The sequence below is a fragment of the Falco punctatus genome, assembly GCF_963210335.1.
Source record: "Falco punctatus genome assembly, chromosome: 1".
NCBI lineage: Eukaryota > Metazoa > Chordata > Aves > Falconiformes > Falconidae > Falco > Falco punctatus.
Genome location: NC_137580.1, coordinates 77,511,692 through 77,532,044, shown reverse-complemented (window position 1 = coordinate 77,532,044; position 20,353 = coordinate 77,511,692). Strand labels below are relative to the sequence as shown.

Genomic DNA, 20,353 nt, shown 5'->3' with positions numbered 1-20,353 from the left:
GACAAGTAAAGACAGCATGGGAATGCAGGCAGAGCCTGTAGACCTCTGTAGCATAGACAATCTGCATCCAGAGGGATGCTCCTTGAAGCAGTTCACTTCTCCAGGCATTCACACTGTGTTATTAACATACAGTGTCTTTTTTCTCTTTTCTTTATTGCCATGAGGTTTTTCCTTTTTTTTGTTTGTTTGTTCCCCCCCCCCTTTTTTTTTTACCCCCTCCATTTTTCCCCCAAAACGTTTATTTCAAGTTTCTCATCTCCGCTCTTGAGAGTGGAAAAGCCATATCCTACATATGTTCTGCAGATTATTGGACCCACCTCCCCCTCTGACTGTTTCAACAACAATCAGTTGTTTTCTGTGCAGTGAGAGGGATTACAGCCCTGTGGTGTCTTTCTGCATTCTTTAAAATCTTCTCTCCTCTCTGGGGAAGAATCTGTTTCTGATGTTAATGTGGTGCTACGTGTTTGTAAAGTGTTCTGATCCTGCCTGCTGTCACCACAACATGGTAATAAATTAAGAGTTTAATTTCAGCTTAATTTGCACATGCAGATTAACAAAGGCAGAGGACAGGGCATGGAAGGACAAGAGCAACTCTAATATCTCTGCCTCACTCAGCTCACCCATGTGCATCTCTGGGGACCGTAACTGCTTTGTCCTAGCGCTGATACACTAAAAGCAAAGAAACTGGAAGATCTAAGAGAGTCAGTATTATTTTGATTCAGATATTATGGAAGCAGAGAGCTTAAGAAAGACTCCTTGGCAACAGAGTTAACACAAATCCTTCTCATTTGTTTCAAATTTCTCCTCTTCATTCTTAGTACTGCAAGAAGGCACAAGGTGCTGCATTTTTGAAGTATGCCCTTAACCCCAGCTGAGCTGAAGGGTGGTGGATAAACAACTGTTGCAGCACTACTGGATGGAAACAGAGATGTTAGCAGGCTGGTGCAGGCACAAACCCTCCCAAGGTGCTTTGAAGTAGACGAACCCATTGATGCCAAAGGCATGATGGGGAGCTGTGCAGGATGTGGCACCTCCAGCCATGGTCACGTATGGACAGCTGGCCTTACAGACCTCTGCAGAGGCACCGAGCCCCTGTGGGGACTCTGCACTCTAAGGCACCCCATTTCTCAGCCCCTTAGAAGAAAGAGACCGGGTCAGAAAACGTTATAAAGAAAAGGATTGGGACAGAGATGCCTCAGACCTTGACAAGACAGTTTAAATCGATTGAAGTGTTGAAAGTGAAGGACCCACATTTTAGCTGTAATATATAAAAATTGTGCTAGGCATCAGGAACTTTTCAAAGAGTGCTAATTTATAGATGCTTTTCTAAGGAGGACAAGTGAGTATATTACTTTTCCTTTAAAGTGCAGCTGCAACAGCAAACCACACACACTCTGTAGGTTTTATAACCTTGCTAATTTTCCCTAAGTCTTGGGAGCTGTTGGTGGTAAGTATAAAGGTATTTTGTTTCAGCCTAAGAAGAAAAAGAAAATTAAAACCAAAGAATTTGTTTTCAGAGTACACTAACTGCTAAACTAAAGAGTTATCAACTCTGATCTCCACAGAACAGCCAGCAATGCCAGGGATACTGGTTTATACCACTTACTCTTGAATCAACTAATTGAATTGGGTTTTTATTTTTATTCTTATTTATATATATATCAATGGGAAAACTGGGCACCTAAAGTATACAGGGACAAACGACAACCCAAAGGAAATCAGTAACCTTTTCGGCTGTATACAGAAAACCTGCAGTCGTGAGGACAGAGATCTCGGGAGCGTCACACTGGATGAGATACTTGCATGAAGAGGAACCAGCTCCCAGGTCTGCAACACATCTTGCTTTCACGTTCCCATCTGTAAAACAGGCAGCTATAACACCAGTTCGCTGGAATGTGCAGGAGGCTCACATAGTGCAATAAGGAAGAGCGTGTAAGTGCCAAGACTGAAATCCTCATCTTCCACTCCCATCACCATCTAAGGCACCAACCAGCCATTTTATTTTATGCCAGCTCTTAAAGCTTTGAATGTTGCTTTTGCCCCATAGGAGAAGGAAACTATGCTTTTCATGGCATCACATGAGAATAGCTCAACATCAGGGTATCAGCCTACAGCAGAGAAGACTTGAGATCATCTTCCCTTTCACCAGCTTTCCTCTAAAGCTTTTGATCTGAGTCAGGAAGAGCAGAGCTTTGACCACAGGTTTGCCTAACACTCTATGCAGAAGGGGTGGAAGAAACTTCCTCTGCAACTAAAGCTTTTTCTGGGGACATAAAATGAATGTCTTCTGCCCAAACTCTAACCACAGTCCAAATTTTTAAACAAAGCATTTTAGCTATGACTTAATATGAGGGCGCAGGCTGCACATTTATTTGCCTGTAACAGCCCAAAAATGGAACTGAAGATTTTTCTCTCTCCCAGTTCTCCAGACTTTTGTCCTTGCTTGACGGTCTACAGGAAAAAATTCACTGTCAAACCCCTATGGAGGTCCAAGATGCAGCTGACGTTCCAAAATCACTGGGAGAGCTCACATAATAAAATATTTGCTGGAGAGGCACCAGGGCATATTAAGTATAGAGGCAGCCTTAACTCTCAATTTCCATACTTTCATGAGCCTGAGTCAGAACAGTAATGTTATTTGAACTGTACCTATATTTTGGATTTAACTTAAAGCATTTCTTCACCTGTCCAACACCTTTTTATTTACTCCCATATGTTATCCCATATTATCTCATTAGTTACGTTATTTTAGCTGCACTTAGCATGCAGGTGATATAGCCAAATCGCTACCTAGTCATAAAACTATGTATCCTTTTATTGTCATTGGAGTTTTCAAAAATATGCGCTAATTCGACCATCTCACAATATATTTCATCAGCTGAAGAGTACGTTATTAAGCATTTCATTACCGCAATAAAAATGAAAATGTATGAACAGAAAATCACAGATATATTTTTTTTGTGTGTGTGTCCTATTCTCATTATTCTAATTTTCATTTGCTCTTGATTCTATATATATCCTGATTAACAAATGTCACATGAGAGATTTAAAACTAAATGGTCTGGAAACAGGAAAAGGAGTTAAGTAAGTTCATAACAGCACCCAGAGATCTGCCAAAATAATTTTTAAACTGTTCCTGACCAAGCTATAGAAGTATGTGGCTAGCTATACTCACCACCACAAAGGCAATGATATCACCAGCTTGCTAATATATTTTAAGGCCACCAGTGGTCAAGCAGAAGATTCAGCATGTTGGGTTTGTTCATAAATAGTTATTAGTTCCATAAATAGTTATTATGATGAAATTTGAGAGACCTGTCTGGAAGTTATACAGTCATTTACTGAATTCACAGAAAAACAGTTTATCCCTTAAACCTTTACAAATGAAAACTTTATGCTTTGGAGTTAGTCAGCACAACCCACGATTCATGGTGGCTACTTCCTTTCTTAGACGCCGAACATTAAAAGCTTTCTGAACTTCTATATATTCCCTCCTTCTGAAACTAAATGCGGCTGTAGCACACATGAAATAGGTTTCCTAATCTACAGCATTCTTGTGATATTCATAAATGACTAGTTGATAAAAAGAGGACTACGTAACATTGACTGAGATGGCAAGTAACAAATTTGCTGAATTATTTCACAAGAACAAGATTTTCTGTGTGTCTCATTGCTGGATTTCCAATCATGATTAACTTATTTAATAGAACTGGTGAAACATTAGGCAAAAGTAAACCACATCAGCTCCTCTGACTCATGTCAGGCTGTACAGAAAAATCACACTTTGCCCCAGCCCTACGAAAAGTGACAGTGAGACTAAGCTGCAGCAACTGAATTCACCAAAGATCAAAGCAAAAATAAGAGGCCAGTATCTTGCAGTGTTAAGAGTTTAAAGCGTGGGGGTTTTCAAAATAATTTGCAAAGACAGGCCAAACGTTACTGGTCTTAAAAAAACACGCATTCAGTCTGCAACTCAGTTCTGCTGAGCAGCAACAGATGGGCCAGGGTCTTCAAGCTCACAGCAGCTAACTTCAGGAGCTTGTTTCAGCTCTGAAGAGCCTTTCTAAGGATGTACTGTGCACTGGAGCATGTATCAGCAAAACCATCCACAGCTGTACACAGCACCCCTGCTTCCAAACAAGGAAATAAAAAGGACAGCCAGCAGGGCTTATCTTCTCCTTCAACCAGAGATACATACCTTACAGTTAGCATGCCTATGGTTCACAGGGTGGGGGAAAATAACAAAATACAACAAACGTAATTCTGTTCCTAAGACTGCTGCTCCAGCAGCCACCATCATCCCCAGGCTCCAGCAAGGCCATTGCCAAAAGCAGACCAAAATCATGGCCCCCAGCCTGTCACCTAGGCATATTTTTTGTGAAACCATGCATGCCAAAGCCTAAAAAAGATTGTGCAGAAAGTCAAACTGTGCATTTTCTGAGGAACAGTCACTAGCACACTGCATGTTAATTGACAACAGTAACAAAGTCTATGCATGCATTCTTTATATGCAAACAAAACCAGTACAGATCTTTGTTATCAGTCCAAACCTGCACCTTTTTATGTCCATCATCTTCAGCCATGCTGAGAAAGTTCAGCAATTATCCTTGAGTGAGGAAAAACATACAGGTCATACATATTCCTTAAACCCAGAGAAGCAATGCTCTGCAGTGGTTCCTGCACTAGGATTCAGATGAGCCAAAATCTGCATTTGACTTTCCTACAGAAAGATCATGGGATCTTGACTACTCAGTTCCCCCTAATTTCTGAAAACAGAGGCTATGGATGCCAGCTATACATTGCAATGTGTGAGAGCTGAGTGTTACAGCTATTTGTGTGTGAAATACAATACTGAAGTACTATTAATTCCGTTACTCTAACCACGTAACTCCATGAACATTGACCTTCATTAACACAGTGTGGAATTATATTCAGTGTCACAGGGTATGAAAATCTCGTAAGAACCCTAAATTACTGTAACTTACATGTTATGCCAAAAGAGAATGTGTTGGTGATGCCTTCCAAATGATAATTCTTCAATTCTTACTGCAACTTGAGCAGCTCCAGCATCACTTGCCAGTTGTTTCAGAAAGCTAAATTTCTCAACGTGAAACCAATACCATAAAAGTCTGATCAGGTGAATCTCTTTGGTGTAAAGCATGCTGTCTTGTCTGTCAGAGATTTACCTAATAGATCCTGCAATATTTAAGTTATGTATTTAACTCTATACTAATCTATTTATTGAATAAGACGAAAATTGAAGATATCGCATAGTATTTTACTGCCAGCTGTCACATAAAGTATGATCACTCTGCTCCACAAACACAAACAACCCAGAGCTGAATATTTCTTCAAGACCAGGTCAGTTAAGAAATACCTCCTTTAGGAAGAAAGCGGATAAAGCTCTCTTTCATCTGCTTCTGAAACTCCAGTCACCTACTAGCTTGCATGGCATGAGAAAATACTCCTGAGAAAGGTTGCTGTAATATAAGAAATGAAAGCTGGGAGTCTTGGAATTGTTTAAAAGCAAAATAAAAATGTAGATATCAAATTCCTGAAAGCCACAGGCTTCAGCTTAGGGCTGGTCAAAAGCCCACTAAAATTAATATGAATTTACTGATTTGCTTTAAGATCTGCCTTTCATAACCATTGTGCATGTAATATGAGTACAACCACATTTTGGATTCAGTGGGATATACCCCATTTCTCTTACCGGTTCCAGGAAAGGATCAGAGATATTACATGATGAATATGCTGCACTAAGCTGTGATTTTATTGTCCCTCCATTTCTGCTGCTTTGTGGAATGTGCAGAGAAGCTGGTTTCCATGATGAGGAGAACAATCCAAAACGAATAGGGAATAGAAGTTAAACAACTATTACTGAATTCTATGTATATTCATAGGGGTATTGTTTCTATCTAGTCCCCTGAATGCAGGTTCAGCAGACACCCCTAAGATGTCATCAGTCTGCTTTTTCAGCAATGAAGAGTTACATCCCACTGATGTAACTGGGTATATGTCACATAATTTTTCTGGGACAGCGTACTCTATAGATTTAGTATATGACTCTGTATGTGTTACCGGTTTATTACTGAAGAAGACGACATTAATCATTGTGACAGACACAAAGCGACACTATTCACACTCTGAACTGAGACATCGAATAGACCCACTGCTGATTAGGATGATGACAGCCAAGAATTAAATTTAAAAGCCTGTATTTATTCCCTGCTTCTTAAAATTATTCCTCTCTGTCCCATCCTTCTCCTTCTCGCAAATCTGGTAGTTAAACATTAGGCAGCCTCTTCTGCGATCCTGCTAAACACTTTGTTCACAGACACATAATAATGATGATAAATAAGAGAGAAGAAAGCAGTCATTAAGGTATTAGAAGCTGAATGCACACCGTTCAAGCACACCCAGCATTTATATAGCCTTAGCTTGCTTTCCCAAGCCAGCAATACAAAATGATACAGAGCAGAAAATGTAAATCATCGATGATGTAATAGTGACCTGTGAGATACCTTGGAAGGGCTTAAGCATACATTAACATTTTCTTTATAAAAAACCCCATTGTCCTACCCTGAGGTAGGAACGCCTGCTTACTTTCTGCATGGCTTTCCAGAATACATTAACCCTCTGTATTACTTAACACTACATAGGTCCTTATGTCTCTATCTGAAAAGATGCAGCAATATTTTCCTGCACGTGGCTGTGCAGCCAGAAGGTTTTGCCTCATGGAGGATGGGGCTGCATACTAAGAAACATGTGGGGGGATTAAGTTCTATTTTTAAACAACTTGTAAGAAATACTCGGCTGTACTACCAGTGAATTCTTGCTGGTGTTGGTAGAAAGAAAATGTAAAAAAAGGAAAAAGGCAAAAAAAAAAAAAAGTCCTTCCAGATTTTGTCATGGGAACCTGGTAAAATCTTGTGTAAGAAATGCGCCTAGCAGTGTACAAAATTACTCTGCATAATTTATCTTTGGCTTGCTAAAAGAGGCATGAAGGAGACAAGGAACCTGACACATCCGTACGTGGAAGCTGCAGGCACAGAGACCGAGCAGCACGGCAGAGCTTGCTGGGAGATCCAAATGCCCGATGAGAGCAGGCATGGGCAGAGCCGCCCTCAGCACCAGACGGATCGAGAGGCACTTCGTGAATCCAGAGAGACAGCTGAGGTGAAACTCTCTCCAGAGATAACCCTTTGCCTGTGTAGATTAATGAGCTGATAGGTGGTGATGACTGATCTTTTTAAAAAAAGGCTTTATTGGGGAATATTTGGGATGTTATTTTCTTTCCTGTTTTCTGAAGTTTGAGGCTTGTGTGTTTGTCAAGTGTTGCTTTGAAATGATCTTTTATCAAAAGTGGTTATGGTTGGGGTTTTTTAGACAAAACATTTTTATACCATGCTTTGAATAAGTTTCAATAACCATTTCAGAAAAAACTGTCGCTGACATTTTCAGGCAGTGAAGTGTTGGAAAAGTCTAGCTTTTCCCACAAGTATTGTTTTGACCTGAAAGAAGCTCATGCTGGAATGAAAACATATTTCTCATCAAGCTTCAAAACACTTATCATTCTGGGGTTTCATTATTATTTAAGATGGTGATTCATTAGCAGAAGAAAGATCTACTCAAACGGAAAGGGTATCCCAGAGCAAAAAATGTTCACGAGTGTCAGAGGTAATTTGCAGCAGTGACTTACCTTGGTTACATATTCACAGGAGGAAGTCAGAGCAGAAAAGCGACCTCTTCAGCCTTCTTGACCAGAGACAGCACCTGTGTAGAAATAAATGGTTTGTTAGCCTACCTAGCTTTTCTTCTTCTTAGAATATGTAGCTTTTCCTCATCTCCCCTTATGCTGAAATGGCCTTTTGACCTGCCTACATTTTGCACCTTTGTTTTACTTATTTTTAGTGGCTGGATTTAAAAAAAAAAAAAAAAAAAGAGTTACAACCTAGCTGCAATGTCATTGATGTTATTTTTACAAGTCAATATTGAATCAACCACAGGCTGACAAAAGACATAACAGAAGTAAAATAATGTTTCTGCCTAAGTTAAGATAATATACAATTACAACAACAATATAGTGAGAAAGAAATGGTCCTTTACAACGGAAACATTCAAATAATTAAAATCATAATGCATAAATTTCTGCATGAAGAAACTAAAACCCTTTGCAGGTAATCTTGGACCCAAGCTATGAGCACAGGGCAGGTAAGTGAGAATATCCACCACCAGGACATTAATAATGAGGGAAGTTCAGTTTTAAAAAAGCCACAAGAAGAAAAACATGAATAGCTCTTAATGTTTCTCATAGCAATGAAACAGCCACTTAAATGGAAAATGAAAATTTAAAGAACAAATGGAGTGTAACACTGATTAAGGATTTGTTTTTCAAAGGCATTCATCTATGTTATACAACTGGTAGACTTCAGTCCCTGTAGTGCAACATGTTCACATTTGAGCTCAGATTTTAGGGAGTACATGATGTTTTGATTGGAAACTGGATATAAGGAGACTCCTTCAAACAATAACCAAAATAAAGACACTGACATGAGGAATTCGGCTGTGGTTTCACATGCAGCCCAGGCAGTCTGGCAGCTCGCTGACCAAGACAGGGCTGCTGCTCTCTTCCCGGCGAACCTCCCTGCTGCTGACCCAGCCCCAGCCTTGCCCCAGACCCAGGCTGCTCCTTCCCCCCACTGCTATGACTCATCAGAAGGCAGAAACTAACGCATTTTACTTTGGTGTTGGTTTTTTTTTCCTTTTGCCTATTTTTTGGTCATTTGAGTGAGTTAAACCGGCTAACAGAGAGGCCCAGCAGGTACCAGAGGCAGCACAAGGGGAGCACTGGGAGCATAGGGCATGGAGGAGGTGCTGGGGAAGGTGCTTCTGCTCCCTGGGTCCACACCAAGCTCTGTCCACTGAGGTCAACAGGGAGGGTCCCGCTGACTCCAGCAGGCACTTGACTGGTCCCAAATTTAGCAGGAGGAGGGCAGACTCATACATGAAACTCATCTTCACTCACATGTGCTAGTGCACACAGATGCAGGTAACTCTATCTGACAGCCCGTCTCCTCTTTGGTGGTACTGTACGCCACCGTTAGGGAGCAACACAGGTTGTACCAAAATTGTCATATGGCATTACCTGGCCAAAGTCCCCACAAGGCTTGTATCCTCCTCTTGCCCACAATTTTATTTACCTAGATGACCAAGCCTATGAGTCTTTTGGCTCGTTCCCTGGTTGCCCACACGGCCAGGTGATGACTGAGATGCAGTAGGAATTTGGCTGCTTTAATTTAGGCTTTAATTTTGCCAAAACCAAAGACCATCCTTCATTTCATGGACAATTTCAAGTTGCAGAAGGTTAATTACGGACAGCAGCAAGGTGAGAATGAACAGCAGTGGCACCCGTCAAACCATGAGCTGCGCTGGATTTATAAACAGGTTCTGTACTCAATTAATACTCTCACCTTTGGCACGCAGAACAAGTTTGCTCAAGAGCAGAAAAAGACTGAGTAATACAAAGCTGCACACTGCAGCACATTATTCGTTTTTTCACACTGAACCAAGGACCTAATTAGTTATGTTGGTGTAGAACTAATAGCACATTTATTATAACGTATGTTTCTTTCCTAAACATTTTACACAAAGCTCACAAGTTTGATAGCACAGCATGCCAAAAATAGTGAGAAATGCTTTCTCTGTTCTTGAGAAATCTTGGTCTAATTAGGCTGCTCGTTTTTCTGCCTAGATGCTGAACTGGAAAGACTTTCTCCTGATTAGAATAAAAGATGCCAGAAGTACCCTTTCTTCTGGGTTTGAAAGTGCTCAGGACCCAATCTGTTCTAACCACTGATTGTAATGTTAAAGTAGCAATGACTGTATTTTGGTTACATGTCCCATAGTCATTTGTAAAACTGAGAATACTAAACAAGATACAAATATGCCCATTGGTTTAAATAATCATGGGGCTGGCAAAGGGGAAACTCTACCAAAATAGTGATATATAGCAATTACATCAGTAATTACATAGTATAGACCCAAATATCAAGGCCTCTTTTCCTTATTTTGCTTTGTACAGTATTTACACCACAAAAGTGGTAACTAACAAAACCAGTTTCCACTCCTGCTTGCTCTTTCAAAGATCTATACAAATCATAGAACTGTTTAGGTTGGAAGGGACCTCTAAAGATTACCTAGTTCCGACCCCCCTGCCATGGGCAGGGACACCTTCCACCGGACCAGGTTGCTCAAAGCCACATCTTCTCTGCTTTTAAGAAAATGCCTGCCTGTGGCAGCCCTTTGCCCCAGCCTTTGCAGCTCCCTGCAGTCAGGGAGGGCAAAGATAATGAAGACAAATACATAGCATGTGCCTAGCCTAAAGCTTCTGCATGGTCACATTTACTAATCACAGTAGTCAACTCTAATAACAGATTTGTCTGAAGACTTCCAGTCACATGCTGGTGTTATTACAGCGAGAGGACGACACGCTGCTGTAGATCATGCAACACTCGACAAATACTAATGTAAACTTCACACACCCTGCCACGAGCCCTTCTTTGCATATGGCTATGAAAAGCCTAGAGGGGATGAAGTGCTTCAGACACAGAAAGAGCCTAGCTGTGGTACAACAACAGTCTACATGCCAGCTACCATTTGATTGCTCAACATCCCAATCCCTTTTTTAAAACCACATTGCTGATGTTAGCTGAGCATACCTGGGGCGCAAGCAGTTAAGTATGGCTCCTGTGTCCAACACAAATTTACAGCTGAACAGGTCAAAAAACAACAAACGAATACACTAATGGTTGGCAACTTTTTAAAAGTGAGTTAAAGGGTCTTTGAAAAAGAGAAAGGAGGCCCAAACACCCACTGTAATGACTGAGGCCAGGGAAAAGAAAGAAGCCTGGAGCAGAGTCTCTGTGCTCTGCTTACATGTCCTAACAAATGGCTGCCTTAATGTAAAGCCCATAAGCTCGTCTCGATGCATGGGCTGCAACCCAGAACTGTCTCCCCACGTGCACCCACATTTTCCCAGCTGAATGCCCTAGACAATATCAAGTCACACACACTTGTGACACCACCACCCCCTCCAATGAAACGTGATTTATTTTACCTGACGTGGCATAGCTTCAGGAGAAGAAGGCTGCGAGTCACCCTCCCCACACTGCTCCCTGACACCCCCTTTTTTCCCCTGTGGCTGCAGCTTCATTTGGCTTTGAGGCACCTCGGTTTTCCTCCTGAAAGCAAAATGCTCCTGTGAACATGCAACGTGATAGGCATGCTCAAAACCACCTCCTATGTGGAGTGCCCCAGGGAGAAACTCCTTGTCTGGATATTGCACGGGAGAAGGCACAGAAAGGTCCTGAACTGCTCCCTCAGTGGTGCACAGCAGAAGAGCTTCATGGTCCCAACTGCAGCACAGCTCCTGGTGCCAGGAGGTACAGAAACCTCAGCGCAGGCCTCTCAAGTCCCTGATTTTGGCCTCAAGCACTGCCGTTATTAGGTTCTGGGCCTTTAAAAACAGTTTTTTGGAACATAAATATACAGATAGATTTTTTTTATCAAGATATAAATTTTCCTTAGAAGGGTTACTTTGTTCTTTTATTATCTGTACATGAAGTATGCAGGGCATTTGTTTAGGATCTGTAAAAATCTGTTTCCCATAAGCAGCTTGGCATTCTGTCTTTATTAGCTACAGCATTCATAGAGAAAACATTGTATTATCAGAAAGAATCATTATGACTTTAACTTTATCACACCGGGTGATTACAACTGAGATAATTAGAAGCTAATTTGAGAGGAACTGAAAGGGAAGTGCAAGACAGCTAGAAGTTAATCAGTGTGCCCGTATTTCAATCAGGAGCGCACAGACATTGATTTCCAGCAGATTTTTGCAACACAAACAGCTCTCCTCGAAGGACATAAGAAAGTACAGAAGAGCTGGAGGAGGGAGGACTGGCGGGTGCAGGGTGGGGAAGAGCACATCTGACCTGCTGCTCCACGCAGAGCGTGCTGGAACAGGCTTTGCCCATCAGCACTTCCAGGTGGGACCCAGTGGCAGAGCTCTCTGAGGAGTGGGAGGAGAGACCCTGCCCTTGGCTGCAAGGATGAGTTGGAGCTGAAGCAGCAGGGCAGGCAGATGATAATTCTGACAGCTGGAAACGTTAAAAAAAAAAAAAAAAAAGACTGCTCTGACTGATATTAGGGGGAGGTGATAACTCTGAGGCGCAGAAGGGGTTATCTGAATCACAGCAATGGCTGCTGGAGGACAGATTATGTCCTGCAAGCTCTTTCCAGAGATGGCAGCTCTGAGGACAGTACAGGAGGGAGCTGAGGCAACCTTTTCCAAGCTCCCTGACCAAGTATGCCCAGAGAGCCAGCTGCCTTACCAAGATCCCAAAGCAAACTCTCACCACCACCACCACCACCACCACCGCTCTGGGGAGAAACTGGGAGACGTCAGCCCATGCCAAGCTGCACTGCTTCCAGTGTCCTTGCCAGCTCAAGCAGCTCTTCATAGCTCTGTGTTACGGCTCACACATGTACCCCTTTGCTTAGCCCAGCATAACCCACCACAAACACCCAGCCACAGCAGCTCCTGTGCCACTGCTGAAGCTTGTCTGCCCCGCTGTGAGATACAGTAGGGACTAACCCCTGGCATTCTTGCTTGCTGTTGAACAGACTCCATAGAAGGGCTCGTTGCTGACCTTTGCAGAGGAGTCCCTCTGTCTCTGCAGGGACTTTCTGAGCCTGTCGAAGAGAGGAGGACTCTGCAGGCACAGGTGGCACAGCAGAAAGCACCACAAGCTGAGCTGGGTTTCACGGGGAACAAGGGATGCAGGACCAGTTCTTCGGCCTGACTGTGCAGTAGGAAATGTTTGGTAGCATAATTTTTTTCTTCCACAGCCCTCAGAAAATCCTCCTAATGGGTTGTTTGCTTTGCCAGAATACTGTATAACAGGTCAGCACGTGAAATAAGCTATTACCAATAAAAGCACTCTTATGATAGGATAAAGGAAATTTATGGTAGAGCTTTGGATTGCATAGCAATGCGGCTAAGAGAAAAATTACAATGGAAAAAACACTGTTTGCTACACCTGACAAGTGAACAAGGCAGCTCTTGGCTCCTGTTTGCTTCCTCTGATAGCATTTCAAAAGGTCTGGATCAGCAGGAGTATTGATGCTCCAGTTAAGCGAGAGTGAGCCCTGCCCTGCTGTCCATTGTCCCAGACTCTGCCAGGGGCACAGCATTCCCATCACAAACATTTCAGGCATTCTCCCAGTTACCGGCCAAAGTTCATTAAAAGATGGGACGTCCTTGTTTCCATTGTGAGGTGATTCAGCAGATAAGACTGCAACAAGGTGGGAACCAGGGACTCTTTCCTTCCAGACCCAAGCCCCAGGAATCTCCTCTCTCCAGAAGAAAGCCTTCCTGTGCATGTCTGCTGTCTACAGGTGATGTGGGAGTTTGCTGACTGCTTGACTTGCCTAAAGACAAAAAGGGGGGGGGCATGAACTGACACACAAGTGCTAGACACTAATGTCTGGCAACTGCCCCATCTCCGTTTTCTTGCTTCCTGTTTAATAGGCCCTTTAGGGAAGTTTATTGCTGATCTATGCTAGAAAATTACTCATATAATTGAAACATCAGTGTAATATTGTTTGCCCAGTATAACTTTTCTTTGGGAATTTCTGGATGCAATTATCCCTTGTGACTAATAAAAACAATGGCTTAATTGCAAATATATGGTTAGAAATGTCGTTTTATGTTTAAACATAAAACGCCTGTTGTCTCAGCATTTCAGATCAAATGGACTGTCCTTCCAGGGACCAGGCAAGGGAACTGGAGGAGCAGAAACAAGGTAGGAATGATGGGAGCTAATTATATTTTCCTTGGGAACTTTGCTGAGAAAGCGTTTCAGCTACCATTGCAGTCCTGAGATGTTCCTAAGAGAGTCTCAGATTCATCCGAACCCCAAGGCACCTTTAAACCCACCAGCAATACAAGTGGTGAGCTTCCACTAGTTACAGGTCTGATGGCACCTCTGCCCCGCGGCCACCCCCGTCCCCAGTCCCTACTCTGTCTAAGCAGGAGCAGGGCCACACCATGACCATGGGAGCTGCTCAGCGTTTGTCCCCTGGCTTCCAGCAGGAAATGACAGTTTACAGAAAAACTACCCTGTAAGGGTTTGGTCAGGCCACTTTCATTTTGCAAATTTTTTTATTAAATCCATTTGATGCTCTACATATCTATGTACACATACCAAAAATTCTACATATATTACAGACACGTAAAGACAAGGAGGAAAAGAAGAGTGAATACTCTGTTTTGAACCCCTAGAAAATCCCCAAATTGCTTTTTTTTTTAAATATGTGTATGATACTACAAAGAAGAAAACTGTTTTACAGTCCTGGGTTCTGAGAAATAAGAGCTACTGGCAAAACATGACTGAGGCTCAACAGTTTTCAAACCTGGTACAATCTGCACAACTTCACTAGAAACCAACCATAAGGTATTAATAATTTCTTTTCAAAATAATGTTAAACAACTAGCACTCAAACAATCCCAGGAAGTGGCCTAAAAATGGAAAGGTCGGGTACTCAGCCGTTAGCACTAAACATGAGAGTCCTGAGCTCATAAAGTGAACAAATCATGTCCTTCTGTCCCCCTCTACATGAAAGAGAATTCAATATGAATAACATAACATTGTCCACATTCATTGAAATGGGAAAGAATTCCCACGTTATGTCATCAAAATGTTTGATTTTTATTTAGAGAGTTTAAATGTAATACACTAATATTAAGGTAGAAAAAATTAAATGGGGGGGGACGGGGGACGACACCAAAACAACCCAGACCTCTAAATAAAATAGCTGTTTTGAACTTCCTGTGAGATCACTGGGGTCTGCACCTGAAGCACAACATATTCTTTCCTTACAACAAGCCAAGGGAAGACCATGCTACATGGGAACCACACAAAAACTTGGATCACAGTTCATGCCCACTCACAAATGGTTCCTGTCTTTGCAAGAGAGGAAAGCGGTCTCCAAACTCCAAACACCACAAACCCAGAGGAAGCCCAGATGCACCCTGAAACTTTGCAGCTGATGCTTTTATTTATCATGCAGTGCATTCACTTTGGGTTTTAAATGATTTACTACCAATACAGCTTAACTGTACTAAAGTTGAAATCAATGTATTACCATGTATTGAAACAATTTTGGCCTTTCGTTAGTCTTCAGACAACATCACTGTAAGCATTGGCACCAGCGTCAGCAGAATGTACATTTCGATACGTACTGTAAATTAAATATGTATGAGACCCTGAGAACCACAATGACAATTACTGCACCTTGGAATGAGACTTGGAATATTTTGTCTGGCAGAGTTCAAAAGACTTTTCAGCTGGGAGCAGCTGCAGCTTGGTTAGCGCAAGAATGGATTGATTGCAATTCATAACTTGGAATATGGATTAATGCAATATTCATGGAAAACTATGTATGCAGAGCTCCATATGGCCAGTGGAGCTCTAAAAGCATTTTGCTTCAGGGAAGAATCATGTCACCAGAACGCGTTTGCCTTTACTGTGTCCAAGTTAGGAAGTAAGTAAGCTGTTTTCCTTGCTTAGCTGGTATGCAGGTTGCAGAGTCTAAAACTCCCTTCACCCCTACCCAAGAAGGCCAGAACAGTCCTGCTGGTTCCCAGATCAGGGTCTCGGGTCTGACTGCCTCCTGATTTGTGCCCTGCAGACTGCACAATGTGTTAGCTCTATGTAGAGCATCCTCACAAATCCTTTCAGATGGCTCTCAGGAACAGACCTGCTGTCAATATAAACAATAATCAGGACCTACTCACAGTCCAGGTGGACTCTCAATAGTAAAAGGGTCACCACACATTAAACACACTCTGCAGTTTTGTACAGTACGAACAAAGACTTCGGTGACTGAATAAGCCATCAGACACACTCAGACAGGCTTGGGCAGATTAGATGAATGCAAAGACCGCAGTCAGACTGCAGCACTCTCAGTTTTCTGTCAAAGGCTGAACAGAACATTGCAACATCCCGTACGCAGAGTATGAGGGGGAGGCCAGTCAAACTCCCACACTTAGTTATTTGGCACCTGCTTTCTTATTGCTTTGGTGCTATTGAAGATCAACAGCACGGTAAGAAGTCAAGACTGAACAGTACATCAGGCAGATCTCAGCTGGGGAGACAAAACATGACAGACAAAAAAGATGTGATGTCAAATCACACTCCTAGCTGGGTCCCCACTTTTCACATGGCTTTGTTTCAAAGCGCTTCAAAAAATACTAAAAAAGAAGATTTGTCCTAGATCACAGAATGGTTGAGGTTGGAAGCAGCCTCTGGAGTCATCTGGTCCAAGCCCCCAGCTCAAGCAGGGCCACCTTGAGACAGTTGTCCACAGCCACGTCCAGTCAAGTTTTGAATACTTCAAGGATGGAGATTCCACAACCTCTCTGGAAAACCTGTGCCAGGGCTTGAGTGCCCTCACAGTAAAAAAGGTTTCTTCTTTTGTTCAGACGGCACCTGCTATATTTCAGTTTGTGCCCATTGCCTCTGGTCCTGTCACTGGGCACCGCTGGAAAGAGCCTGGCTCCGTCCTCTATGCACCCTCCCTCCAGGTTTTTATAAACATTGACGAGACCCCCCAAAGCCACCTCTTCTCCAGGCTGAAGAGCCCCAGCTCTCTCAGCCTTCCTCACAGGAGAGACTTTAAAGTCCCTTCATCTCCGTGACCCTTTGCTGGACCCTCTTCAGTGTGTCTATGTCTCTCTTGTACCAGGGAGCCCAGAACCAGGCACAGCACTCCAGGTGTGGCCCCATCAGTGCTAGTACAGAGGAAGGATCACCTCCCTTGACCTGCTGGCAATCTCTCTCCTCCCATTTGCCTTCCTTGCCACAAGCACACATTGTTGGCTCCCCAGTTCCTTCTCTGTTGAGTGCTCTCTATCTGGGTGGCCCCCAGCATGTACCAGTGCCCAGGGTTATTCCTCCCCAGACGCAGGAATCTGCACTTCCCCTGGTTGAACTTCATGAGGTTCCTGCATAAAAGATGCTGTGCAAAGATGCTGCTGTTGGAATAAGCAACCCTCATTTGCTTTGCAAATCTAATTCACTGTGGTAGGCTTCATGCACAGAAATCATTTTCCTTCCAATAGGGTGAAATACTGCAGCTTCACTAATACATGAGGCATCAATTTAACATTTGAAGTAAATAATATTCTTCTGAAAAGGCATTTACTTCTGCAGGATGACCTTGCAAGAAAGGCAGAGTGGAATTATCTGAGTCTGAATTGAGCCAGGATACTAGAGCACGACACAGGTTACCACTCTCATCCTGTGGAGATCATAATTAGTTAGAACAATTAGGAATGCCTTTGGGAGATAAGCCTTGACCAGATGAGACCACCACCCACGGCTCCACACAGGGGGGATGCTGCTCTGCAGCACCTGCAGCTCAATCCATGCTTGCACATGCCCAAACCAGGAATCTCAGCCCTTCCCACTTTGTCTTTGGCCCACAAAGATGAATTAGCACAGTAAGAAGAAAAGTTAATAACAGCAGCAGGGAGAGACACCTAATGCACTTCCCAGACACGTATGTGTGGGGAGACAGTTAAGCAAACCGCAGCCTGTTTGAAAATGTGGCCTAGTTCCCATAGTTTCATTTCTGTCAGGAGGATTGTGCTAAACACACTTTCAAAGACTTATTATGGGCATTATACCACCCAACATGCAATCCCTTTTAATGACTTGACTTCCCTTTACACTACCGAGGCTGTTGTCTTTTCCCTGTGTTGGTTTTACTGGGTGCATGGTGCACCTTCGCACCTTTCCCTGGTGTCACTTCATCTCCTCCTACTTCTCTATGATTTCTGCATTTTTCTGATGAAGTGCCAGCACACTGGGAGCTCCCCCTTGATTCAGAAGGGGCTGTGATCTCACGTACAAATTTTCAGTAAAACCACAGAGTAGCTTTCAGGGAAACAGGAGTGTGCTTAAAGCAACTTGTGCAACTCGCTAGAAATCACACCAGCTATTCTACGGAGGAAGGTGCAATCACTGCATGTTGTTATCTTACTTCTGAGAATTTGGAGAAGCGTTGCTCTAAGTGAAACAAAATCAGTGAAAGATCCCCCACTGATTTCAGAGTGTCAGCAATGCAGCTCTAGGTGTTCAGTGCTCAAGGTCGAAGCTTCCTTGAAGTTCTTTTCCGGAGGTTAAAAGTGGCTTGGGGGGACAATAAATCTTAAATTCTAGGACCCCTGTTTCTCTGCAGTGTTTAAAAGCTACACATTTGCAGCCTGCACAGAACAGCAAACCTGCAGCCAATTTTCACATGATGCTCCTGAAAACACACTTCTTGCCGATTTGTTTTTCAGCAGCATCCCTGTCTGGTAGAGGTTGTGGTAACTTGCTACAGGACTTTATTGTGCTCTTTAGGTTGATTGTTTTCCTTGCATCGTGTCTTCTAAGGCATACTGAAGCGATCTAGGATCTGGCAGATCTGATTTGCAGAGGCAAAATTATCAGATTTGATGCGAAAGTGCATTCCAGTTTGTATGTCTTCTCATTCTTCCAGGGCATCATTTCAATTAATTTTTAAAAACTAGGGTCTCTCCTAGATCCATCGTTTAAAAAAAACATTATGCCTTATCACCTCAGGACTACTCTACAATTACAAGCATTGCCTCATGTGGGAATATTTCACAAATAAATAATCAAGCTTTCTAGAAAGCAAAGTCAAAGCTGTCCTCCCCACCACCACTTCTTTAACAATATGCTAGAGGCTGTTTGTGTTGTCTTCTTAAGGTCATTTTCCCTGCACTCGGGTAATTTTTTCCTCCAGGAGCTCCCACGGTTTTCTGCACACCACACGTTTCGACAGCTTCCCTTTCCTAACAGCTTGAGAACTCTTCAGGTGGGTCAGGGCCATGTGAGGTTGTGGCAGAAAACCCAGAGGTGGCAGAAAAAGAGTGAGATGAGACGCCGCTGGGAGCTACAGAGGGAGAGCATCCATCTGATCTCCACCTGCAGCCAAGGAGTGGGGAACACGCACACCTTCCTCAAGTGCCTAAACCTCAATTTCATTATCAAAGGCATATGAAAAGCTGGCCTCTGTGGTACTGACGTCTGATTCACAAAGCAAAAGGTCACCAAAAAGCACCAGTATCACCCTCACACAAGGCAAAGATCGACACAGCCTGAAGCACGCTCTCTCTCTCCCCCTCTTTCCCTACCACCCAGAAACCCAGCCAAATGAAAAGCAAAGCCTTCCCTCCAGGAAAACCAAACAAAAGCCATGTGTCTTGAACCCTCATTGTGTCCAGACAGGCACAGGGAGTTTGCCAGAGCAAACAAGTTCCAGAGTCAAAGGATTTCCGCTGAGCTCTCTGCAACCAGTCCTCCTCAGCCCAGCCCGCGCTGCTCAGACCGCGGCAAAGCGGCCTCCCGTTACAATGACACATTTGACGGCTCTGCCAAGAGCACTTGGTGAGGTGCCAAAGCAAGAAGCAGTGTGCTTCCCCGAAAAAAGCAGACACGCTGAGGAGGAATACTTGAAATGCTCCTTCTAGTAAACCTGAAGGGCCAAGCACCCCTGCAGAGAAGGGCTTTGGCTGTTACCCCAGGGGAGAGCAGAGAACGGGCTCCACCGGGCCTCTCCCTCTCCAGCGCTTGTCCTCCCACTCTCTGTGGTGTTCAAGGCATCTGCACTGAAAGGCGACCATCTCTTTCTGCACTTGGGCTCACTTTGAAGGCATTCTTGCCCCCGAATGTCAAGCTCATACCCTGCATTTGCCTTGCCTCAATGAGCGGCACTCAACACAGGGCTTTCAGCTAGGTCTCCCCGTTGCCCAAGCCAAAGCCCTAAGCCTGGCTCCGGCTGCTCGGACAGTAAGGCATGCCACAGTCACCGAGATCTTGCAGCCACATGGAAAAGCCCCAGGAGAAAAACGGGGATGCTCTTGAGAGGACACACAGTATCTGGGCAGCATTACCAGAGAGATTTCCACTGTGCTGAACGACACAAAGACAGCCCTTTGGTTCCAAAGCAGGTGTCACCCCAAAGCACCAACCCTGTGTAAGGGGACAAGGATTCAAAAAACAGTATACTTTCATGTGTCTAGACAGAAACAGAAGCCGCAGGCCTGTCCACGTTTTCTTGCTGTAGGGAGAACCCCACAGAGAAGCAAATGCCGTTAGAGCCACTACAGCACCACTTCCCACGCCCCACAGTGAAAGGACACTTTCCAGAGGCAGAGTTTTAAGGGACTTCGGAGCACAGTGGAACACCCATACACATGCGTATGGATGTGTGGAAT

General features: G+C 43.5%; 1 long non-coding RNA gene across 1 annotated transcript in view; it reads right to left on the bottom strand.

The window, feature by feature from the left end:
* Positions 1-4,488: 4,488 nt before the first annotated feature.
* LOC308062911 overlaps positions 4,489-20,353 on the bottom strand; it is a 36,245-nt gene continuing 20,380 nt past the window's right edge. Inside the window, exon 2 of the long non-coding RNA XR_013927743.1 lies at positions 4,489-20,353. This exon is cut by the window's right edge and continues 18,836 nt beyond it. This is a non-coding gene — a long non-coding RNA (uncharacterized lncRNA).